This window comes from Lathyrus oleraceus, chromosome 5, assembly GCF_024323335.1.
Source record: "Lathyrus oleraceus cultivar Zhongwan6 chromosome 5, CAAS_Psat_ZW6_1.0, whole genome shotgun sequence".
Lineage (NCBI taxonomy): Eukaryota > Viridiplantae > Streptophyta > Magnoliopsida > Fabales > Fabaceae > Lathyrus > Lathyrus oleraceus.
Window position 1 is genome coordinate 129927296 of NC_066583.1, and position 26412 is coordinate 129953707.

Below are 26412 nucleotides of genomic sequence, written 5' to 3' on the forward strand. Positions count from 1 at the left end.
TATTGCATAAAGAGCACAAAACTCAGCAATGCAACATGAACTTTGATGATTGCCACTTTGCAGATAAGCAGCTAAAGGCTCAGTACGTTAAACACTACAGAACTGAATTGAGAAAACAGGTGCTTCCAAGGTTATGCAGTCCAACTCCTATTCTGCGAGAGGTGATTCCGAAGCTGAACTCAGGATCCAAACCACACTCAGAGAATTCAGAAGCATCGGGTTTCTTGGGAGTTGATTGTGAGCTTTCATTAACGGAAACAAGTTGTTCATGTTCAGAGATGAAAGGAACTTGGTCCCAATGCTAAATTTTTGTAAATTTGTAATGCTTAGAAACATCTCATGGTTTGAAATGACTATATCACTTGATGTGAAATGAAAAGTAGTGTCCTTGTAGCAAAACATATATGTTCTTTGCCTTAGAACTTCCAAGCATTCATGTAAGGTACTTTAAGATTATGCATGTAAATGGGTGATTATGATCGAATGAATGAATGAAGTAATCGAAATATGAATGAGTACGTGGAATTTCTTAAACATGAATGGAAATTTTCCAATGTGAATGAAGAAATATGAATGCAAATTTTGAATATGAAATGTAGAAATATGAAATAGTGAATATGAATTTGAATGATGGAATATGTATGGAACTTCTTTGAATTATGAATGAATGGGAAAATGAATATGAATGATGACCAACAACGTTTTTGCACTTGACATATAACTTCTTTGAAGGGAGGTGCAAACTAGTAATAGGACAAATGAAAAGTGAATGGTCAAACATACGATAAATTGGAACCAAAGATGGATAATGTTTTGTGAGGGAGACATAGCATGGATTGAAGTCGGATACAAGGAAAAAAATCATGAGGCTCACTCGATTCCATCAAATGAAATGAGGTTTCAAATCTTACTTAACTATGGAAATTAACTATCTTGTACCAAAACAAAAGGCAAATCCAAAAAAAAACATGGAACGACCGTGGTAGCAAGTTTAACAAATAATGTTTGTGGGTAGCATCATGACCAGATGAAATGGTCATGAGAAAAAGAATGCAAACGAATGATCGATTGAGAAAGTTTTCAGGACCAAAATCAGGGTATGACAAGACCCTGCTAATTTGATATTAAAAATTATGTACTTTCAGGTTTAAGAGAAAATTCGTTAGATGGGAACACGTTTAGAGACCCATGGGCGCATCTTGCACACTTCTATGAAACAAGTTCAATGTTCAAACCTATTGATGTCACTGAAGACCAGGTTAAATTGAGGTTGTTCGGTTCTGATTGATTGGAAGGGAGAAAGATTGGTTACTTTGCCTTCCGAATGGAACAATCTAGACTTGGAAGGAATTGGAAGATAAATTCCTTGAAAGATTTTTTAATACTACTCAGTTTATCGAGCGTCGAGCAGAAATTGTTAATTTTGAGCAGCATGAAACCGAGTCACTCTATGACGCTTGGGAAAGATTTAAGCTTTTGTTACGCAGATGCCCAAATCTTAACATAAATAATATGGAGCAGATGCAAAACTTCATCAAAGGTCTCAAGAGTCAAACTCATATGTTATTGTATGCTTCCACGAGAGGTATTATCCTCCAAATGACTGAACCACAAGTAAAAGACCGCATTGAGAAGATGTGTATGAATGAGTACTGTTCAAAAAGTGAATGGTCAGTCAAGCTTGAAACTATTGACACGCTTAAAGGAATGTTACCTCTTGATACCCATACTGCTCTTTTAGCTCAAATTGAATTGTTGAATAGAAAGCTAGCTGAAAGCAGCTCAGGTAGAGCTAATGTGAGCCAGGTACAAGCACTTAGGTGTGATTTGTATGGCGGAGAACATGCGAATGAAAGGTGTTCATTGGAAGGGACAAGTGTGGAAGTCCAATTTGCAGGTTTTCAAAAGAACAGCCTGTATTCCAACACATACAATTCGGGTTGGAAAGATCACCCCAATTTCCGTTGGAGCAATAACCCAAATTCATGCCAACCAATGGATGCAACAAAGCTAACAAGCCCTGTTTCAAAGGAAGTCATCATAGTTAAAGGCGACCTTGTAGAATTTCATTAAAGTCACTCAAAGTAGCTTTGATCAGATAAATAAGAACCATGAGGAAATGAGTAGAAACTAGGATGCGTCTATCAAAAATATGGAGATGAAGATTGGTAAGTTATCTAGATAAATAACAGCTTTTCCTAGCTCAAGTGGAGGATTCACGAGTAACACTGTAGACAATCCTAAGAATGAAACATACAAGGTTGTTGATACAAGTTTAGGGGTAAGTAGTGAATAGGGGAAGATGAAAAATTTAAAGAGGATGAAATTGAGGAAAATGAAGGTGAAATTTAAAAGGAGGAGAGTGAGAAGTAAGGTGACGAAGAGGAAAGGGGAGTCACCATTGATCATTTCATTAATAAAAACTCCCCTTGGAGAAGAACAAAGAAGCAAATCCTGATTGAACCAAATCCTCCTTTACTGGATTACATTAAACTACCATTCCCTATAATTAAGAAGAAACCAGTTCAAGAGGTTGAAACAGTGATGTTTGTAAAGTTCAAGGAAATGCTAGATGTAAGAACAAAACCGGTTCTACAATAGATTTCTAAGATTTTGATGATAACAAAGGATGAAACCAAAAATGGCACTCTAACGAGATTTTTTCTAAGTGTGCAGGACTCTGAACATTCATGCAGGACTCTGAACACTTATAGAGGATTCTGACCATATATCAGATGCAAACGTATGTCAGATACAAAGTATTAGATGATCAGACGCCGCTAAGAAAGGAGTACGTCCAGGAAGCTCTGATTCTGATCAAAGAAAGACAACAAATAATCAGAAGGTCCAACAAACTACTGGCCTTAGACTCTGATACTTAAGAAGACCAGAACACTGAGAAGTTCTAATGAAGTCAGACGTAATCATCCTCTGAAGACTGACTCTGACACATCAAGACTCTGATGAAGATTCACAAGTCAAGAAAGCATAACGGAAAGAAATCTCACTATGGAAAGGAAATATTTTAAGAAAGACGTTAAGAGGCAGACAAAATGGTTATAGAAAGAAACAACATAAGTAATGACATTAAATACTCATCATTGACCAAGATTCGACCATCACTCCAACGGTCCTTCTCAACTACTATATAAAGGACAGATTACTTCTATAGAGAGACACACCTGAGACGCACAGAAACATCATTCACATTCTCTCTCAATTTTCACGAGCTGCTGCTCTTGCGTGAAAAACTCTTGCTCTAATACTTTTCTGTAATACTTGCTTACTGTTAGAAGCACTTTACATTACAACTCTGTTTTGCTTGAATTATCTTTTCCTCAAGTGACTCTGCGCAGTCTGTATACTTGAGAGAGCTAAGAGATTATTCTCTTAGACGATTGGTTGTGTAATCTTTCAAGATTAGTGGATTAAGTCCTTTTTGAAGGCGAAATCACCTTGGCCGGGTGGACTGGAGTAGCTTTGAGTTTCAAGCGAACCAGTATAAAAATTTCGTGTGCTCTTATTTTTTGAAAAAGCTTTTATTGATTTTCTCACCCTTTCTTGTTTTTCTCACCTTCAGTTGGTATCAAAGCTTCGGCTCTGTTATTGATTTTCTAATCAAACACTTAACTGTGTAGAGAGATCTAGAGTGAGAGAAACTATGGCCAACACCAATGAAAGAGATAGTTACAACGTTAAACCTCCAGTCTTTGATGGAGAGAAATTTGATTATTAGAAAGATAGAATTGAAAGTTTCTTTCAGGGCTACGACGCTGATCTCTGGGACATTGTCAAAATTGGCTACACACCACCTGTGGTAGATGCTGGAGTTGCTATTCCCAGAAGCAAAATGTTAGATGATCAGAAGCGTGAATTCAAGAACCATCACAAAGCTAGAACAATACTTCTCAATGCCATTTCCTACAATGAGTATTAAAAAATCACCAACAGGGAAACAACTAAAGAAATACTTGACTCCCTGAGGATGACTCACGAAGGAAATTCTCAAGTCAAAGAAACAAAGGCTCTGGCTCTAATCCAGAAATATGAAGCCTTCAAAATGGAGGACGATGAAGCTGTAGAGGTAATGTTTTCTAGATTCCAAACTTTAATTGCAGGACTCAAAGTGCTAGATAAAGGATATACAACTGCAGACCATGTCAAAAAGATCATCAGAAGCTTGCCAAAGAAATGGAGACCTATGGTCACAGCCTTAAAACTATCAAAGGATCTGAACAACATCAGCCTTGAAGAACTCGTCAGTTCACTCAGAAGTCACGAGATAGAACTGGAGAAAGATGAGCCTCAGAAGAAGATCAAGTCTGTAGCACTAAAATCCAGATCAGAAAGACGCAAGTCTGATAGAAAAAAAGTCTTCCAGGCTGAAGAAGAAGACATTGATGACTCTGAAAAGGAAGACTCTAACGATGAGGAAGAATTATCCCTTTTAACCATAAGAGTAAAACAACTCTGGAGAAAAAGGAATAATAATTTCAGAAAACCAAGATCCAAAAGAGATCGATCAGAACCAACTTCAAAAGGTAAATCTAACAAAGATATAACTTGTTATGAATGTAAGGAAACAGGTCATTACAGAAACGAATGTCCCAAGTTGAAAAAAGAAAGCTCCAGAAGAGAAAATTTCAAGAAAAGTTCCTTCAGAACCAAAAAGGGACTGATGGCTACCTAGGATGACAGTGGATCTGACTCATCAGAATCAGACTCTGATGAACAGGCAAATGTGGCACTCATGGCTACCACCTCCAGGAATACATCAGATGGAGAATCTGAATCTGAAGAGGTATTTTCTGATCTTTCTCGCTCTGACCTTAAATCATGCATATCTGAAACTCTAAACTCATATCAGAAACTTAAACAAAAATTTGAAGCTGTAAAAGAGGTCCTTGAAGAAACCCTCGAAGAATGTGGTAAACTTGAGATAATAGTTTCAGATCTAAAAGATGAAAACCGAATTTTGACATTAGAAAGAGATTCCACAAATAAACAATGTTTAAAACTTGAAGAAGCGTTATGTCAAGCTCCACAAACTTCAAACACAGTAATTTATGAATATTAAAAATCTTTTCAAAAGTTTCTGAAGAATGGGATAGAGAGAAGCAGAATGACATCCATGATTTATGGGGTCAGTCAGAACAATAGAAGAGGAATTGGGTATGATCCTAGTGAAGATAAATCTTCTACTAATGACAAACCTAAATCTCTGTTTTCTTATCACTATACACATATACAAGCACAACGCTTTGAGAATGCCAGAAAAACCAAAGTGTTAAGAAACTCTGGGAAAACTAATCATAAAGGACCCAAAAGATTCTAGGTACCAAAGGATACGATTGTTTATGTTGCAGATATCTTATGCAGCAGAGTTAAGACACCAGTCATGGTACCTGGACTCTGGATGCTCGCGACACATGACGGGAAGAAAGTATATGTTCCAAAACCTGGAACTTAAAGATGTTGGCTTCGTAGGTTTCGGAGGAAATCAAAAAGGAAGGATCAGAGGCTCCGAAACTATTGGTAATGGTACTCTTACCTCTATATCTGATGTTCTCTATGTAGAAGGATTAATACATAATCTATTATCAATAAGTCAATTGAGTGATAACGGGTATGACGTAATCTTCAATCAAAAAACATGTAAAGCAATTAATCAGAACAATGGAACAATCCTATTCACTGGCAAGAGGAAAACAATATTTACAAAATAAATCTTTCAGACTTAAAAGAACAAAATGTAAAATGTTTAATGTCTGTTCATGAAGAGCAATGGGTATGGCATAGACGCTTGGGCCACATTAGCATGAGAAAGCTATCTCAGCTAAATAAACTCGAGTTAGTCAGAGGTCTACCTAAGCTGAAGTTTTCTTCAGATGCTCTATGTGAAGCATGTCAGAAAGGAAAATTTTCAAAATCATCTTTTAAAAAGAAAAATATTGTTTCTACCTCTAAGCCTCTGGAACTTCTTCACATTGATTTGTTTGGTCCTGTTAAAACAACATCAGTCAATGGGAAGAAATATGGACTAGTTATTATTGATGATTTTAGTCGCTAGACATGGGTAAAATTATTAAAGCACAAGAGTGAGTCTCACTCTGTATTCACTAGCTTCTGTTCCAAAGTGCAAAACGAATTTGACTCTAAAATCATCAGAGTCAGAAGTGATCATGGTGGAGAATTTGAAAATAAATTTTTTGAAGAATTATTTGATTCTAATGGAATATCCCATGATTTCTCTTGTCCTATAACTCCACAACAAAATGGAGTTGTAGAAAGGAAGAATAGGACACTCCAAGAGATGGCCAGAACCATGATCAATGAAACAAATGTGGCTAAGCACTTTTCGGCTGAAGTAGTAAATACAACGTGTTAAATTCAGAATAAAATCTCCATAAGACCTATGTAATACCCCAAAATTTACCCTTCACTTTTTTCATGGAAAGCATGGGATTATGTTTTACATTTCATTAGCATCATACTAGGTCATACTCATTGCGTACTGCATTAGTGACATGGAAATCAGGGTTTGATTGATCACTCCTTAACAGAAGGAGCCCACACAAAGCAAGATTGGGAATTGGACTTCATCCTCTAAATATGCAAGTCTCAAGGGTCTCAAGGGGGTCCAAGTATCCTATTGTGGTCCACAGTTCATCAATGGAGGATTCAGAGCTCCCAGAGTGTGCATCTGGATTTAATCAGAAATTAGGGTTTCATGGCAACCTGCAACAGGAAATGTTTGGTTGGAAGTAGAGGGGGCTCATCCATGTCATGATTGGAGGGCATCTTGGCCTAAGAAGACTCACAACTATCTCAGAAAGATCCATTGGCAAGCAGTGCAATCAGTTCCCAATCAATTTTGCCCAAAAACTAGGGTTTGGTATAAAATCAGTTTATTTCTGATTCTTTGGGTGAAACTCTTTTCCATGGCCCTCCATATGTCCACAAGGGTCCACATACAAAAAATCAGCTCTTTATTTGAGCTAGAAGTGCTTCAATTGATCAATGGAATCGGGAATCAGACAGTTTGGGAAAAGTCAACTGTGGGGCCAGAAAAGTCAACTACTGACATTTTGAGGGTGGAATCTCAAAATCCATGCCTAAGGGAGCCTACATGTGAAATTTGATCAAGGTTGGATCATGGATTCATCATTTAATCAGGAATTGGAAAAGTTACTTAATTTGGAAATGGTTGACTTTCCATTTAAGGCAAGTTTTCATGATTGTTGCACCCACTTTAAGCCCATTTTCCATCAATATGAAAGCTCAATTTGAAACTTTCTCCAACATGAAAGTTGTTCCTCTTGTTCCAAGCTTTCTAGAGATATAAAGTTTTCCCCATTTGGATCAATATTGAGAAAGTTATGCTTGGTCAAAGTGAGACATTATTTTAGGACACTTAGAAAATTTTCTAAGTCCAAAATCTTCAAAGTTTGTCAAGACTTCTTGGCCAGTTTTCTTGCATTTCAAGGCATCTTTTGAAAATAATTTCTTCACAACAATTACACCTTGACATGTCCTCTTTCACATTCTTTTGGAATCATCTCATTTGGATCATTGGTTTGAAAGATACACTCATCTAAAGTTGGCACCATGAACTGAATTTCTAGGCAGCATTTAGGCCAAACTGGCCCAACCATTTTGCAGATGATGAAACCTGAACTTTAAGGCCACTTTTCACATTCTTCCATTCATCATTTCCACTTGTGCCCAACATGAAAGATGTTAAGCTCCATGAACTCTTCCTACTGTTTGCATTGCCTTGCCATTTGGTCATGTTCTCATCAAGATACAAAGTCTCAAAGTCACCCTGTTGGGTTGTTTCCTTGCCAGACCAAGACAGCCAAGTCTAGCTGCAAAATCGACCAGCTCACATTCCTTACCTCATTTGGCCATTTACTCTCTTGTCCACTCACTTAAGTTTTGCCAAAACAAGAGATCTTCTAATACACCTCACTTTTGTATCATAGTGCACATAACCAAGACCAAACATTTCAGCCCATTAGACACTTTAAACCCTATATATTTAAAGCATTGAAACCCTAATCTGAAGGTGGTGGTTGTTACTTTCGAGCAAGGCAAGCATTAAAGATCTGTTTTCATCCCTTTTCATTTGCTCAAAGTTGAAGTTTTAAAGCAGTAGCATTCCTTCCATTCCTCTCCAATACCAAGAGGCAGTGGACTGTTTTCCACTAGGTACCTTTACTATTCCATTTCCATGACTATGGCTTTGCTTATTCCATGCTTGTTCATCATGTTTACCATGCTTACCATGCTTGCTTCATGTTGTTTTTCCATTATGCCATGCTTGCATCATGTTGTGTTCCATGTAAATACTATGCAATGCTTGTTCATAAAGCCCTCAACATGAGGCTTTGTCATTAAGTTTGAATTTATGATGTTGTTTTCTGTTGTATCCGTGTGCATGTGGCCGTCTTGCTGTCCATTTTTCTTCATGTTTGAGCCTTCATTTCCTTCAAAATAAAATACCATGATGTTCTACTCATTGCATACTTGAACTTTGCTTTTTATACCTTGTCATTTGGTGCACTACATTGTTTGCATTTCGTTGTGGAAGATGAGCAAGATACCGCTGTTTTCGCGTATGCTTGCATGTTGTTAGGGTTTTCCAAGGTTACATGAAGGAGACAATACCGTGTCACTCTGTAAACCGCTGGATCATGCGCGTTTCTTTTAATCTTAGCCGCCCAGTTTTCTTTTGTCCTGTAGTGCTTAAGTGATGCCTTGACCGGTGGATAACAAGTGACATGTTTTATTTTATAAAGTGTTATTGCATATAATGTCACGCCTGATTATTGTTTGGATTGGGCTTCCTTGCACAACGCGCTATCCATACCTCCACACCAGGCCCATCACCATTATTCCATTCACATTTCATTTTTCTTTTTTAATTCATTTTATTTTCTGTTTTGTTTTTAATTAATAAAAATATTTTATTTATTCATAAAAATACCAAAAAATACTTTTCACATTTCTTAATGTTTTATTTAATTTTATTTAATTTTTATTTTCATATTTATTTAATGTTAATATTTTATTTCATTTATTTATTTCAAGTGGATCATTTTAACACACATTTATTTCTTGATTTTATTTTCATGACTTAGAATTATTTTTAGGTTCTGATTTTTGGGATGAAGGTTGACAAATGTCTCATGGTCAACCTGACCTTTTCTTGGAATTTTATTTCCCATTTTCAATTTATTTTGGATTTATTTTTGACCTAGTTTGTTTGGTTGACTTTTCATTTGACTTCTGTTTTATTTCAATTAATTTATACACTAATTTTCATTATTTTTGAAATCTTTTTGGGTGATGATGATGTCCTGACCCCACCTTAGTTAGTTTAATTTTTCATAATTTTTTTGATTAAATTACTATTTACTTCATATTTTTCAAGTTGACTTGACTTTTTAGTCGACTTTTCTATGATTGATGTTTGACTTTGGGATTGCTTAGGGCAATTGAAGAGATCTTTTGATCCTCCCTTTTTCATCTCATATGCCATGTATTAGAGGCCTTTCATCTTGATTTTATTTGATCCTTGCATCATTTCCCGATTAAATTATTCAGTGATCCTTTGTGTGCATAGTTTCATCTGTCTGATTCATCTGTCATCTTTTATACTTGTTTCTTTCATCCATGCTTCTATTGTTTGATTGCTTAACATGTTTATACTTCTCATGCATTGTCTAATGCTCAATTATTTCATTCTTTGATTCTTTGACTTGATCATATGCTTGTTTACTTGTCTGATCTGATTAATATCTGTTGCCTACTTGTATGATGTATGAAACATATATTCTTATTGTTTGATTGCCATGAACAACCCCCATTCGTAACAAATGTACCCCCTTCCCATGAAGTGTATAATGTTTATTCTTTCTTTCTTTATTCATCTGTTAATATAAGAAGTAAAACGAACATCCGATCAACCATTTCAAAACAAGACCAAAAGCTCGATCCAACGTCGAGTAATCATTTTCAAAACTTAACAGAACCAGCACGTATTCATCCATCCTTTTGTAAGTCAATTGCTTCAGGCATCGCCATTTCTCTTGTAAGTCGATTGCTTCATGCATCGCCATCTACCCTCATCCATGGCTCCTCTCCTTGCTCCATCCGTCGACTCTTGTTCCGTTTAGGTAGCACCCTTTAGGTAGAGCCCTTTGTATGATAACATAGGTAACATTCCCTTTTTCTTTGTATGATAACATATGCAGAATTCCCTTATTCTTTGTATGATAACATAGGTAGAATTCCTTTATTCTTTGCATGCTAACATTAGGTAGATATCCCCTTTGTAAATCCTAACACATAGGTCCATATTGCATGACAATTCTAGGGCAGAGCTTCCCCACTTTTAGACCTTCCGTGCGTCTCCGATCTTGTGGCATGTCAATCCGCCCTATTGCAAAGAGGTAACTGCCTAAGACTTGATTCAGCGAGCTGCGACACCTACTGCTAGGAAGTGAACACATTGCCCACTATCCTTTGACACAACTAGTGTCCTCCTTTGTAAGTCCATGTTCAGATGGCAATCCTTAACCCCCTAGTTAGCCGAACTACGATAACTCTGAGTCTCATGTTCAAATGAGATACGTAGGCACGAGATGCAATGTCTTGCCGAGTTTTTTTTGACTGACGACTAACAACTAATCCTTGCTTGCTTTCGCCCTTATTGCGATTCTTTTCTCTCGCCCTCGTTGCGATCGAGACATTCCCTTTCTCTTGCCCTAGTTGCAATCGAGACCTTTGTTCCCGTAGTTAGCTGAACTATGTTTTGCTCTGATTCTCATTCCAGATGAGATACGTAGGCATAAGACGCGATGTCTTACCGAGCACACTTCTCTTTAACCCACAGGTAGCCGAGCTACGAAGACTCTGATTCTCATACTCAGATGAGATACGTATGTAGTGGATGCGACATCCGTGCGAGTCATTTTCTTTTGACCCTGTTTTAGTAAATAGTACCTTAGATAAACACACACCCTTTAGACGAGAACAACAAGAGTGGATCCCGTAGAGTACTACAGATGCGTAGGGGTGCTAATACCTTCCCTTCGCATAATCGACTCCCAAACCCAAGATTTGGTTGCGAGACCTTGTCTTTTCCTTTCTCTTCAGGTTTTCTTCGATCGTTTCCTTTCCCTCCCTTTGGATAAATAACGAACGGTGGCGACTCTTCTGTCTTTCTTTTCTCGCCGGTTGTTTTTCGCGTTGCGACAGCTGGCGACTCCATTGGGGACGCTGGTTTCCCTATGCGAGTCCCTTCTAGCTTTTGTAGGTTTCTTGTTTGTTGGGTGTTTATTCTTTTGTACAGTTATTTACTTTCAGCGTTTATCTGCCTTATCTTATTGCATTGTGTACATATCATTACTGTATTTGTTGTATCTGCTGTTGGGTTGGTTGTTTGTTGGGATGGGATGTTCTATGAGAGATAAGCCCACTACCCAGGCTTGAGCGTACACACAGGTTAGAGTGGACAGTTATGAGGCTTGCGTGGCATGTTGCTACGTTAAGTCGTTCATGAGACCCACATCCAGACGAGGTTTCTTTTGGATATATTTTGTCCTATGGGTGTTCCAGAACGACAGATGTTCCTTTAGAAATCGTCGACTCTGGTGACCATTTCCTGAGAACTCAGTCGAGGCCTCTCCTCTGAGACGTGATTATGTTAGCTCTGGTGGGCGCATTCTCGCTGCTCAATCCGAGGACCCCGAGGTTGGGAACTTGTTTTAGGATGTCCTGTTGAGGGGAGTTAGTGGAGGTCTTTTGTCTAGTAATAATGCCAAACCTTCAGTGGTAAACGTATTATTCGACTGAAGGGCAAGAAGCTGATGAACTTTTGTTCTTAGAACCTACCAGTGAGGGGCAGGCTAAATTCAGGAAACCTTAACCTTCAACCAACCCGGTTTTCTGGAGCAGAGCTTTGATTTCGTATTATATTCCTCAGTGGGTTTCTCTTCAGACAGTGTGACCCGACAGCTGTTCAAGCAGATACAACAACCCTGATTCCCATGTCACTGCATTGCATCACATCATTTTGCATTCACATCATTTAATACATGTTTATCTATTTCTAGGGGTTTATATCTTCTTCTTAATTCCGGTCTGGGTTTTCTGGTTCTCTTAAGATGGATATTGGCAGAAAGAGACATGTCGCCTACAAGTTTCCTGTGGTTTGTTTGGATCCCATTCAACAGCTGATGAAGTTAATGGATCACGATTCTCTAGAAAGATTCCGGGAGGATTACGGTTTGATTCTAAGTTTTGTCACGGTTCTCTCCAAAGATTAACATGATGCTCTCTTTACACTGCTGCAGTTCTATGACCCTCCATTGAGGTGTTTTACATTCCCGGATTATGTCTTGGTCCCTACTTTGGAGGAGGTTGCTAGTTTTCTCAGAGTTTCTATCAAGTCGCAGTTGCTATTCTACAGTTCCGGCCCGATCTCAGCATGGTTGCTTCGGCCACATATTTGGGGAAATCAGTCTTAAAGTCTAATATGTGTCAGAAAGGAGGAGTTAGTGGTTTTCATCTGAGTTTCTTAGTGGGAGAAGCCAAGAAGAAGCTTGGAGATGGTGATTGGAGGGGTTTCAATGTTGTGTTGGCTCTTTGCATATACGGGATTGTCCTGTTTCCTAATGTTGCAAAATTTGTGGACGTAGACGCAATACGCCTCTTCGTGTTGGGAAATCCAGTGCCGGCCTTGCTAGGAGATTTCTTTCATTCGGTGCATCACAGGAATGAGAATAGAAAAGGAGGATTGGTAAATTGTTGTACACCTTTGTTTTATAAGTGGTTCAGTTCTCACCTACCCAAGTCAGGAGTGTTCGTTGATCTCAAGGACTCGTTGAGTTGGTCGAAGAGACTGATGAGGATAAGAGTTAAAGATATTTCTTGGTGGTCTGACCAGAACTTGCTTCGGGTGGATATTATTCACAGTTGTGGGAACTTTCCGAATGTACCATTGGTAGGAAGAAGAGGAGGAATCAACTATAATCCTTCTCTAGCAGTCAGGCAGTTTGGATATGCTTTAAGAACTCTGCCTTTGGAAAAAGATGTGGAAGAATCTCTGTTTTTCCATTCGTCAAGGCGGCTAAGGCCTGGCTCAAGGTGATCAAGAGAGGAAGAACTACGCTTGGAAAAGGAGATTGCAGGACTTATCCCCAGTATGAAGATTGGCTTCAGGGAAGAGTTGAAGAGTTTGGTCTGCCATTTCCTATCGAAGAACCTTTGTATCCACCAATTCCTGAGCAGTCAACAACGGTGAGCCGAGAGGAGTATGACAAATTGAAGAATGCCATGGAGGAACTTCAAACTGAGAACTCAGAGTTAAGTGTGAAATTGCAAGACTGTATGTACTTGTACCATGAGGCGGAATATCAGAAGGGGGAAGCTGTCAGATTGCAAGAGGAAGCGGAGATGAAATTAGCTGTGGAGGTGGACTTCTTCAGGAAGACTGACAAAGCCTTGGGGTCATCCAGTTCTGAGTTAAGGCGAGTCAAGCAGCAGTTAACAGATGCCCGTGGTAAGTTAGCTGGGTGGCAAGAACAGTGGGATGCATTTTCAGCTTCTCGGAAGGCAAAAGAGGAGGAGATGGTGGCCGAATTAACTGGTCAGATGGAGAAGTTGAAGACTTTGCTGAAAGAGAAGAATAATGAGCTCCTGTGTGCCCGTTCAACCAATGGTTACATGACAGATCAACTTGACAAAGCTCAAGAACAGGTTGAAGAACTCAAAGTGCTGGCAGGTTTGAAGAAATCTAGATTTAAAGAGGTATTCAGAGAGGATGATGAGAATTACTACATAGAGCACATCAACAAACTGGATGGGGTTATTCACAAGAGGAATTTGCTTATTCGGCGTTTGACAGAATCTCCAGATCATCCTGACACGGTGGCACTACTGGCTGAAGTGAGGAGCAGTCCTTATGGTTTGCATACAGGAGGCTGATTCCTGGTTTTTGTTCCTCTTTTTACTTGTCGTGTTCTTTGTCTCTTTGTAGTGATGACCCACAGGCTTGTTGTGGGAATCCTCTCTTGATGAACTGCTGGCTAAGGCCCTCCCCTTTGAACTCATTTATATGATGGTTTTCCTTATTGCATCTTGGTCTCCGAAGTTTATCCATCGCCCAATCTTCTCATGAGACTGGAATCAAGGGGGTAGAATACCCTTTGGAATTGATAAACATGTCATTGCATTTACATATTCATTTGCATGTCTTGCATAACAGGTACCGCTGCGGTGTTCTCATCTTGTTTGGTGTTCCACTAGCAGGATAGCTGATTTAGGCATTCACCGGTACGGTACTAGAAGAAATCAACAGAGAGCAATGGAAGGCCTACAAGAAGAGCTCGCCGAGATGAGGATCCGCATGAACCAATTCATGGATGTGGTTCAAGGAGTAGCCAAAAGACAACAGGAGCTTAGACAGATGATACAGAGGAATCCCACCACTACTCAACCAGAGACGGCAATTGATCCTCCAGTTGGAGAAGTTAACGGACCCAGTGGACCGGGGCCTATCCCGATCCCATGTGCCAACCCTGATCAACAACCCATCCATGATGATCAGGAGGATCAGTTCACCTTGCTGCAGGAGGACTTTGGCATGGACCATGGCATGGACCCCATATTTAGAAGATTGGAGGAGAGGCTGAAGGCAATGGAGGGACAGAATGCTCTCAGAGTAGATGTTGCTGATTTGGGGCTAGTCCCAGGTGTGAGGGTGCCACCAAAATTTAGAGTCCCTGTGTTTGACAAATACAATGACAACTCTTGCCCAAAGACTCATGTGCAAGCTTACTTCCGCAAGATGGTTGCATACTCTGATGATGAGAAGCTGCTTATGTACTTCTTCTAGGACAACCTAGCTGGGGCATCCCTGGAATGGTATATGAGGCTTGACAGAGCCCATATCCGTTGCTGGAGAGACTTGGCTGAGGCCTTCGTGAAGCAATATCAGTACAACGCAGACATGGCGCCTGACAGAACTCAACTCCAGAATCTGTCTCTCAAGAGCAATGAGTGCTTCAGGGAATATGCTCAACGCTGGAGAGAGACAGCTTCCCGTGTTCAGCCTCCAATGTTGGAGAAGGAGATGGCCAACATGTTCATGAACACTCTGCCCATATCTTACTTGGAGCGTCTGGTGGGTTGCAACGCCTCCAACTTTGCTGACGTAGTCTCTACCGGTGAGAGGGTGGAGAACTACTTGAAGACATGCAAGATCCAAAGTGGAGGTGGATCTTCATCAGGGACAAAGAAGTCGTTCATTGGAGGACAGAAGCGGAGAGAGGGGGATGTTAATTCTTTGTCTTCATATCAGAGCATGGGTATCAAAAGGAACAGTTTTCAGAACTACCATCAGCAGCCTTATGTTGCAGCTGTGACCATTCCGGCTGCAGCACCGGTACAACAACAGCAACCACAATGTCAACAGAATCAATACCAACAACAGCAACAGGGTAACAGACCCGCCTATCAATAGAGGAAAAAGATTATGGATAGACGTTTCGACACTCTTCCGATGTCGTACGCTCAGTTGCTTCCTAGCCTTCAACAATTACAACTTGTACAGTTGCGCACTCTGGCTCCTCCCGTTGGCAGGCTTCTGTAAGACCCCAATTTTGGGCCCTAAGATCCCTCATGGCCCATATCATTCATATCATAACCTCAAGGACCAATGCATGCCTTTGCTTTCCTCTTAGTGGATAGATTGCCTTGTGGGTTTGTTTCTTGATCACCAAGCATACTTTGCATTTGTATATCTTTGCTTTCATATGTTTATCATTCAAAAAGTACAAAAATATTGTCTGTTTAACCTTGTTGCTTGCAGTTGAAGCAATCATCAGAAATTAGGTCAAAGATGGTCAACAGTCAGTCAAAGCAATGGATGATGGCCATTCTTGCAGAATTTGGGCACCATGATCAATAATCACAAGTTCATACATCTTGTGACATCATTTGAAGTCAAGTTATCAAGGAATTAGGGTTTGGAAATCATCAGAAGAAGTTCAATCAGTCCAAAACCCTAGAAAAGTCAAACTTGGTCAACTATTGATTTAATCAGTGATTTGATGGATAGAATTGATCTGAAAGAGTTCATTCATGCTTATATAAGTCTCATCTATCATGTTCAACCTCATCATGGAAGAAAATCAAGTCAAATCAGAAATTTTCCAGAAATAGAAAGTGGACCTGTAATTTCAACTGCCAAAAATGGAAACTTCTTGATCTTAAACTTACATCATGATACAAGCTCCAAATGAATTTTTGCCCAACATGAAAGTTGAAGATCTTGTTCTCCCATTTTCAAAAAGTCCAAGAACTCTCAAATCCCTTGTGTGGTTGTCAAGATATGATCAAATCATTTTCACCAATTTTTGAACTTCAACAAGCCATATCTCTCAAACCATAAGGCCAAATTTGGTGGGGTTTTTTCCTACAAACCACATTTTTCATCCTCTCTCCAAAAATATAAATTTCATGACCTAAAACCTTACCATTCAAAATGGCATTTTTGGACCTTTTTCATTTAAATTCAAAGTTTGACTTAAAGTTGACTTTTTGATCCTTTGACTTTTTCTCACTTTGGCCATATGGGAATGCTTGGAAACATTATTTGTGACTTGCTCAAAGCCATAAACCATGGTCATACCACCATCCTACCACTATTTTGACCAAAATGCAAATATGGTATTTCTTAGCAAATGGAAGCATGAAAGCAAGGCAATGTTAGTAAACCACAAGCAGAGTTCAAACAGCATTTGTGTTGGTCATTTACAGTCTGTTTAAGGCCCAACTCGTGCAGCATACACCCTCCATCATTCACTTGTTACAAAATTAGCAAATGTGCAAAATGACTTCATTTGAACAAGGCAAGCTAGCAATCCAAGTACAAACCAAAAACAGCAAAAGCCAGGTCATTTTACAGCTGGTTGCAGGCCCAATTCGGGTACAGCTTTGCACCACCACTTCCATTTGTACACAATTAGCAAAATGGCATTTTGATTTCATTTGACAAAACCTGGTTAGCACATGATTAAGCAAGGATAAACAGAGGTATAAGAGCTCATTCTGAGCATTTTCCAACCCTAGACAGCAGCCACCACACAGAAAACACATATCCTCTCCTTCTTGCAATTTTGCAGATTGAGATTTTCAGAGCAAAACAACAAAAACCCTCGAGCCATTGCTTGTTCACTCCATCACCTGGACCATCTTTGGAAGTATTTCTCCTCATCAAACCTCCACTGTATTGTATTTGCTGACTCTGTTTTCTTCAAGCCTCAATAATGGTGAAATCAGGATTGGGAAGTTTCAAGCAAGTTTGAGCTGAAATTCTTCAAGGCTCCTTCATTTCCAAGCATAGTAAACTGCTGTTGGAGCTCGCATCACTCAAAACACAGCTGCTGCTCGATTTTCTTCACAGCCAAGTAAGGATTCGACCACAATAATTTGCTATGCTGTGCCATGTTTATGATAGTTTATTGTATGCTGTTTCTAATGAATGTTAGCTTGCTCAAAATGATCAACCATGCTGTGAGAAATAGGGATTTCGTTTTTATGCTTGAATGTGTTTTTCATCAATTTGTTATGTTGCTGTGGATTTCATTGAAAACCATCACTAGATTATGTATGTATGCTACATGGTGATTTTATTGGTGTGCCTGTTTGGTTATTCTGGGCATTTCGAATTTTTGGCTTGTTGAAGGTGATGAATGTATGTGGCTGTTGTTCAAGCTTTTGCCCTGTTCAGAATTTCTTTATGATTTTGTTTGGTCTGTTGCTAATATGCTGTATGCTGTTGTTTAGCTGCCATGAGGATTGCCATGACAGAATTTTAATTGATGATGATTTTAATGAGCATGCCCAGGAATTTGGTCTGAATGTGTATTGGTTTGTTGCATCATTGCCATGATTAGTTGTTGCTATTCATCTGTTGTTGTTTCTGGTTGATTGGTCAAGCTGAATGATGAGCCTTTGCTTTTGTTTGTTTTGTTTTGGATCGATACCATGAAGTTGAATAATTGCCTGGCTGTTAAATCCTAATGCTGTGTGTAAATTCCCAGAACTTGAATTGCAATTTGTTGATGTTGTTTGCATTGCCAAAACCCTAAATTGCATGAGCTGCCAAGAAAATCTCAGGAATATGCCCTGCTATTGTTTATGATAAAACATGAAGATGAAATTGATGCTGCTACAACCAAACCATGCCCATAACTTCTCCTGCTTGTGTTTGCCTTGTTGTTCATGTCATAATTAACCTTGTTACCACCTTAATGCTGCATGAACATTGGCTGTTGTTTGTTTTGTTGAGCACATGATGATGAATATTGACTGCTGTTGTCTGTTTTAATTACATGAGCCACTACCATTTTGCTGTTGCTGCTAAATCCATGTTGTTGCTTACTTGCTGTTTGAATGAGGATGATGGTATGCTGCTGTTAAAATACTTGTCCTGTCCAGGATTTTTGCATGAATGTGTATGTGTTATAGTTGTCTGGATATGCTGAAAGTGATGCATACCCTGTTGCTGTGTGAAACCTACCCTGCACCAGATTTTTTTCCCATGATCATGCTTGTGTATAGCTGAATGATGTGCTGTTGTTGGTTTGCTTGCTATGAGAACATGATGCCAATGCCATACTGTTGTTTTTTGATGAACATTGTTGATATCATGAAGCTGCCATGCTGGTTATGCCCTATTATTTTCCAACTTGTGTGCATGCTTAGAGAATCCATGCGAAATACATTGCATGCTGCTATGTGCTGTTGTATTGTTTAACATGATGCTGAATGCCATACTGTCAAACCATGCTGCCAAACCCTAATGCTGTTTATATACTGTCATGTGCTGTTGTTTTGTTTATGAACATGCTGCCATGCTAAAACCATGCTGCAATTTTGAAACATGTTGTTGCTTTTGTTTGTTTTATTTGACATGATAATTGTTGCTGCTATGCCATGCTGCTGTTTCGAAACTTGCCATGACTTCAATGTTGGTTACATGAACCCTGCTTGCTAAATCCATGATGATGTATGTTTGTGCTAAGTTATTTTGATGCTGAAGAACATGTACTGCTATTGCTGAGTTTCAATTGGTGATGAATTTGATACCATGACCATTGCTGTTGTTGAATGTGCCATGCTGTTTGTGATGAACCATAAAACTTGTCCAAGAAATTTCACATGCTTTGTGTTGATTATGATTGGTTATGTTTGCATGAACTTGCATGTTTATGGTGTTGGGTTGTAGATGCTTGATCATGGTTTGATTGTTATGTTGCATGCCACTGTTAGTTGATTTTGTTTTGTTGATTGGCTTGAAGATAAAATGCCTTGGCCATGCTGTTAATAAACCATGATTTTGATGATGATATCATACTGCTGTCTTGCAAAACTTCCATGTCCAGAATTCACTTTGTTTCATATTCTGTTTGTTGGTTGTTGTTGCTTAATGAAGATTTCGTGGCCCTGCTCGTTGGTTTGATGCTGGTTGTTTCTGTTCATGGAATCATGTTGTTTGAAAATTCATGCTGTTTGCTTGCATTGCTTGGTGTATGCTGTTAAATCCTAGGGTTTTAGAACCCAGCTTTTGAACCTTTGGCTGTGCACTGTTCCATTGGCTGAGAGCCAATAGGAACATTTCGTTCCCTCCCCCCAAAACGCTGCAGTTTTGGTTAATGAGCCTGATATTACCACAATGCCACGGTTGACCCTTGTGTTGACCATTTGTTTTGCTTTTGTTCATGTTTTCACCCCAATGTTCATCAATCTTCACAAATTAATTTCTCATTCATTTTTATTCCAAAAATCTTGAAATTTTTTCCTCATATTCATGAATGTGTCCTTCATTTTATGGTGAATTTTAATTAATTTTTCATTGGCTGGATTTTAACTGATAAATATTTTCTTGACATGTATGCCAAAATAATACCTTGTGCCATTCTCTTTGTGAAATTCTCATGTTGCATCCAATGCCTTTGAAATTTTTTGTGGTGAAACTAGACACATTGACCTTCATGTCCATATAAAGTTTGTGCATTTATCATTTGTGGATTGATAGTTATGATTTTTTGAAGTTGTGTGTTGCATTTGGTGCTATACCATGATCATGCATTTTCACAAATTTTGTTCACACACTTCCCTACATCCAAATGACTCCAAATTTTGCATGAATGATCCCTTGTATGGCTAATTGATGTATGAATTTTCCTGGAATTAATCTTGCTGTTTTCCATTTGATTGAGAATTTTCTTTCATACTTGGTCATTTGTTGACTTTTTGTGCTATGCCTTGCCAAATCTTTTGTGAAATTCTCAAATCATATTGTATGTCCATGAAATTTCATATGTGATAACTAGACACCCCAAGCTTTGCAATGGTGTTAATCTCATTCATTTCTCTTTTGTTTTCAAATTGATATGATTTTTTGAAGTTGACCCATGCTTGTTGACTTTCACCATGCTTGCTTGAATTTGATTTGAATTCATGATTTTACTTGACTGCCTTCCTCTCATCCAAATGCATTGAAATTTGACATGTATACCATGTTAGATGTTAGGATTGAGTGTGATTTATTTCATGATTTTTGAAAATGTTTGAGTTGACTTTTGAATGAAGTCTTTGCTGTTGACTTTTGTATGCTTCTATTGTCATGTTTTGCATCCTTTGGCATATGAAATGACCTTGATGCATGATATAAGTTTGAATCCAATTGTGTTTGATTCCTACATGATTGAGCTTGACTTTGATTGAATATTGCTTGCTGCCTTGACTTTCTTCTTTCATCTTTGACCCTAGGCTAGTCCTGGTGGTCTTCTGAGCTTACATTTGAGCTGTTGTTTCAGGTTGAGCACCCATGCTTAAAGGGATCATTCAAATGTGATTGAATTTGATTATTTGCCACATGCTAACCCTTGTTTTGTAGGTGACTCATACTTGAGTCTTTGTGCCTTGCACAATTGGTCCCTCTGTGTGACTATTGGTTCATTTCCTTTTGGTTTTGACTGTTGACTTGTTTGCTAATAAGTTTGACTTTTGCAGGTACTTTAGTTGCCTAAGTTCTTTGAACTTGATTGCTTGCTTTGCTATTTAGCATTTGCTTTGAGGTATAATTACTTCTTCTTCATGTAGTCTGGAGACCCGGTCTGTTATTTGACCGGGCAAACTGTCTGAAGTCCTCCTTAAGAGGCAATGCCTGTGTTTGTTTATATTTGTCCTAAGCAGGAAAAGTCCTTCAAGTAAGGCAATTGGTGGAAGGTAGGGATAAGCAATCTATCCCCCACTATTCAGTGTGTCCTCTCTTTGCTCCCAGTACCTGGTTGAAGCATTGAGATAAATACCCAAGATCTAATCGAGTCAATGATGTGGAGAGAGTTCCTACATTCTGAACTCCCACACTTTCTTTGATGCTCTCTCTGATTTGAGATAGAAGCAATGAGGCACACCCCTCATCTCCTTTTCATCTGCTTCACCTGAGCCCCTCAATGGCCAGGTGAAGAGCGACCTTTACCTATTACAGTGGACTGTTAAAGTCAAACCCTCTTGTGTGAGCCCCCATTGTTTGGCTATAGAGTGTGCTGTTTGATATTCATTGATTGATTGATTGCTTCATGTGCACTTGTTTGCTTATATGCTATGCATTTATCATCATCAATTGCCATTAGTGCATGTTCATCTCATTTGCTTTTGTGATGCTATCATTGTTGTTTGCCCATGGAGGACAATTGTAAGTCCATTTCTTTTGGCCATTGCTCCTGTGATATGGAAGGATAGAGTGTAAGACCTCATTGGTCGCTCATATCTTCTGTTATCTGTTTGTATGTGAGGATACAGTTATAAGTCCCTGTAAGTTGGCATCTGTTATCCTGTGATCATAGTTTGATCTGTGTGTTTGTATGTGAGGTTGCAGTTATAAGTCCCTGTAAGTTGGCATCTGCTTTCCTGTGATCATAGTTGGTTCATCTGTTTGTATGAGAGGTTGCAATTATAAGTCCCTGTAAGTTGGCATTTGCATACCTGTGATCATATTGTTGCTTTTGTTCTTGTATGTGAGGATCCATTGTAAGTCCCTGTGATGTGGCATTGGATTTCCTGTGAGCATACTGTGGAGTTAACCTAAGTCCAGATAGATTGGCAGTTAACTTCTATATTTCATCTTTGTTTTTCTTTTGAGGAGATCGGTGTAAGTCCATTGAGTGGCATCTGATATCCTGTTCTGTTTTAGGAGACTGGTGTAAATCCATCTATTGGTATCTGGTATCCGCTTTTATTTCTTTGCCTGTGGAGATTAGTGTAAGTCCATTGAGTGGCATCTGATATCCCATTCTGTTTTAGGAGATTGGTATAAGACCATTGATTGGCATCCGATATCCGCTTTTGCCTGCTTTGTTTGTTTGTTATTATTAATTGCTATTCCAAAGGACACACTTGAATCATCTCCCATATGATTTCAAGAAGTGAACCTTCTAAGAAGTTTTACTGTCCATTCATCCATTCATCATTCATTATGTCCTAGACTTTTTCATACTATACCTTTTAAACTTGACATAAGTGTTGTGCAAACATCTTCATGTTTTCTAACTAAAAACCTGGACTCAAGTCCTTGACCTTTTTCCAAACTCCATTTCATAATACTTATTTGAATTGATCTTAATCATACCTTGACTCCATTTTCATAATCATAATCAGTAATTCCACTCATTCACTTGTTTTGGCTTTGTCCATTATTAATGCTTTCATACATGAGCTATAGGTTTGATTTATCTTAGTGGTTGATGTTAATCTCACCTTTTGTCTTTAGTGATTGAATTGTAAGCCTTCCTTGCCTATTATAGGGTTAACCCCTCCCTGGCAAGTTGAAGCTGTTCTCACATGGTGGACGTTGTTGTTTGTATAAGGTTGAGTTTTCTCCCGTGGATAACGTAAGACCTAGGGTTTGTGTTTAAAATTGAACCTAACCCACTTTTGGAAATCTTTTAGCCGAACTACGGCGTTCTGATCCTTACCTTTGATGGAAGGTACGTAGGCAACGGGTTCATCCGTTCGAACCCAATAATAATAAAAATGTATATTCTTTTCTCACCATCCCAATCATGTTTGCACAATCTTTATGTCATAACAAATAATAATTTTTGCATAACAAGTGTGAAAAGGGCTCCCTAGGAGTACCTAGGACGTAGTGGGTGCCTAACACCTTCCCATTGCGTAATTTACCCCTTACCCAGAATCTCTGATCTTTTTATTAGTTTTCTACGTGTAAAACTTCTTAGGCTTTTGTTCGCTTTTTAGCCAGTCCTTTGGATAAATAAAAGTGCGGTGGCGACTCGAAAATTTCAATGTATCTCTTAGCTTATGATTTAATCGATAGATCATATAGCGACGAATACACCGCTACAGAAAAGTGGCGACTCTGCTGGGGAAGACCTCACCAGAATCCCTGGTGGTATTGCCTACTTTTCACCCTTGTTGTGCTATATTATCATTTGTTATCTGACATATTTTTGTACAATTTGGGATGAATGTATTGATTGTAATGTGTGAATTGCTTGATATACATTTGCTGTTTGCTTTGGTGATCTGTGAGATGAGTTCTATACCCGAACTCGAGTGCACTCTAGGATAGGAGAATGGCATAGTCTTGTCGACTGGTGTGGAGTAGTCCTTAGCCAGTTGACTTGCGAGTCCATTCACTTGGTGGAGGTCATGTTGAACTAATAATGTCACACAAGTTATTTGTGGTTAGACATTATTCTTTCAATCATGTTCCGCAGAAGCCAAGGACCTTAGTTTACCAAACCCATCTTGGCCTATTTTTAGGACCGTAGTGCGGAGGTCGTTCAGATGTCAGTTCTGATACGATTGTCACGCGATACTACACTCATAAGAGTTTCTCTTGAGAATATTCTTGGAATACGAGTATTCGTTCCTCCGAAAATATTCGAAAGATGGAACGATGATTATGGGAACCTCTGATAGAACATGTCTGGCAGGTTTAAACCCTAGTACACTCCCTTTGGGTGGTTCTTAACCGAGACTCCATGCTCGTGACTCTCAACAAACCCTTGATTCGTGGTTGAGTCGTTCGAACATTGTTAATATCAATGGATCCCGGATCAGGTGTAAAACCTAGAATCCACCAAAGCGGCTGGTTGATATTAAGAATGTCTGAACCGGTTCATGTACCGTTAATATCAATGGAACTTGGGTGTCGATAAGGTGAAGACCTAAATCCACCAAAATGGATGATTGATATTAGGGATACATAGAGCTTTCCCACGACCTTTGTTTGGTGTGCTTTGTTTGATCCTTGAGTGTGTTTGTTGCATTCATGCATTCACGCATTCATCCGCATTCATGTCATCAAAAGAGAAAATTTTCAAGGAACTTAAAGGGTTATTTGCAAAATTTTCAGACATGGAAAGACCGAAAAGGCATACAAAGAAGTACAGCTTTAAGCAGCCCGATGTAAAAGAGTTAAGGAATCTGACATCATATGTATTAGATCCCTTGGGTTTCAAGGCTCGCTATGGGAAGCTTCTGCCATTGCTGACTACTCAAGTGGATGAGGGATTGATGAGCACTCTTGCTCAGTTCTATGATCCGCTCTATCATTGCTTCTTATTCCCGGACTTCCAGTTGTTGCCGACTTTGGAAGAATACTCTCACCTTATTGGGATTCCTATTCTGGATCAAGTGCCGTTCAGTGGCTTAGAGAGTATTCTATCTGCTCGAGAGATTTCTAGCTTGTTGCACATAGATGAAGATCTGATTAGAGCTAATCTGACTACCAAAGGCGGAATTCAGGGTTTTCCCTCCGAGTTCCTTATTGCTCAAGCCATTTTCTATGGGAAGGCCATGAGTGAGGATGCCTTTGAGGCTCTATTTGTGTTGCTTATCTATGGATTGGTGCTGTTTCCCAACTTTGACAAGTTCGTCGATATGAATGCCATTAGGATCTTTTCAGTCCTTAATCCGGTTCCGACCTTGTTGGGTGATGCGTATGTCTCTATGCATCTGAGGAATATGAAGAATGGAGGAGTTATTGTCTGCTGTCTACCCCTGCTGTACAAGTGGTTTATTTCGCACTTGCCGCAGACAGTTGCTTTCAAGGAGAACAAGGGATGTCTACGGTGGTCTCAGAGACTCATGTCTCTCACCAATGATGATATCACCTGGTATGATCGCGTGTATGATACCGTTCAGATCATTAACTCTTGTGGTGAATTCCCCAATGTGCCTCTTCTTGGTACATGTGGTGGGATTACCTACAACCCTACGCTTGCACGTCGTCAGCTTGGGTTCCCCCTAAAGGATAAACCCCATAACATTCTGTTAGAAGGTGTGTTCTTTCAGGAGGGTAAAGATCCCCAAGGCCTGAAAGCCAGATTTGTCCGCGCTTGGCGCAATATTCGCATAAAGAGTAGGAATGAATTGGGTCCAAAGAACTGCATTGCTTTGGAGCCATATACCTCTTGGGTCAGACAGAGGGCTGCTACCTACCTGATGCCATATGATCATCCAAGACCTACACTGTTGGATGTGGCTGGGCCTTCAACCCTCCCTACCCAACGTGTAGAGGAGTTGAGAGAAGAAGACCTTTCGCGTGCCTGGATCCGCGAGAGAGAGGAATTGCTGCAGCAGCTCAAGGAGAAGGATGATATGATTGAATTTCTCGAGCACCGAGTGATCGACGATCCGAACGACACTTGGACTTCTCTGCTTCCTCAGTCTTCCAAATTCTGGAAAAGGAAGTATGATCAACTTGCAAAGGAGAAAGCTGATATGGAGGCCGCCTATGAGAGAGAGATCAAGAAGTTGTACACTTCTCGTCTTCCAGCATCCCGAGCTAATAGGGATCCATAGGATGTTATTTACCTTTTCTCTTTGTAATATTTAAAAGAATGCTGTACTTCTTTGTCTTAATATTTTGAATGAAATATTTTCCGTGAACAATTAAATTGTTTAAATATTCAAAATATTGCAAACAATACCCTAAAGGTTCCTTGAAAATCAAAGCATTTGCACAAGCATTTCATGCATCATTCTTGCATAAACAGGTACCCCCATTTTTCTGGTCTTCCGGTTCTAACATTTGCTCTTCATTTATTTTGAAGACAAGCTGACTCACCGGTATTATACGAGAGTCAACTCTGCAAGGATTATGGAGCAATTGGAACAAGAGAATCAGAGTTTGAGAGATGAAGTCGCCAGACTTGGCGCATTGATGGAGCAACTTCTTGCTGCCCAGAATCAGCCTGCTCCTCAGCCAGCAACTCCGGTTCAGCGGACAGTTATATCTGAGATAGCTACTACATCGGTGCCTGTTAGTGCCCATCAGCCTAACGCCATGCCTCCCGGTTT

The 26412-nt window shown here is 39.3% G+C and overlaps 1 pseudogene; it reads left to right on the plus strand.

Annotated features, from left to right (window-relative positions):
• Positions 1-2152: 2152 nt before the first annotated feature.
• The window catches only part of LOC127079218 (protease Do-like 9), a 98166-nt pseudogene continuing 73906 nt past the window's right edge, over positions 2153-26412 (plus strand).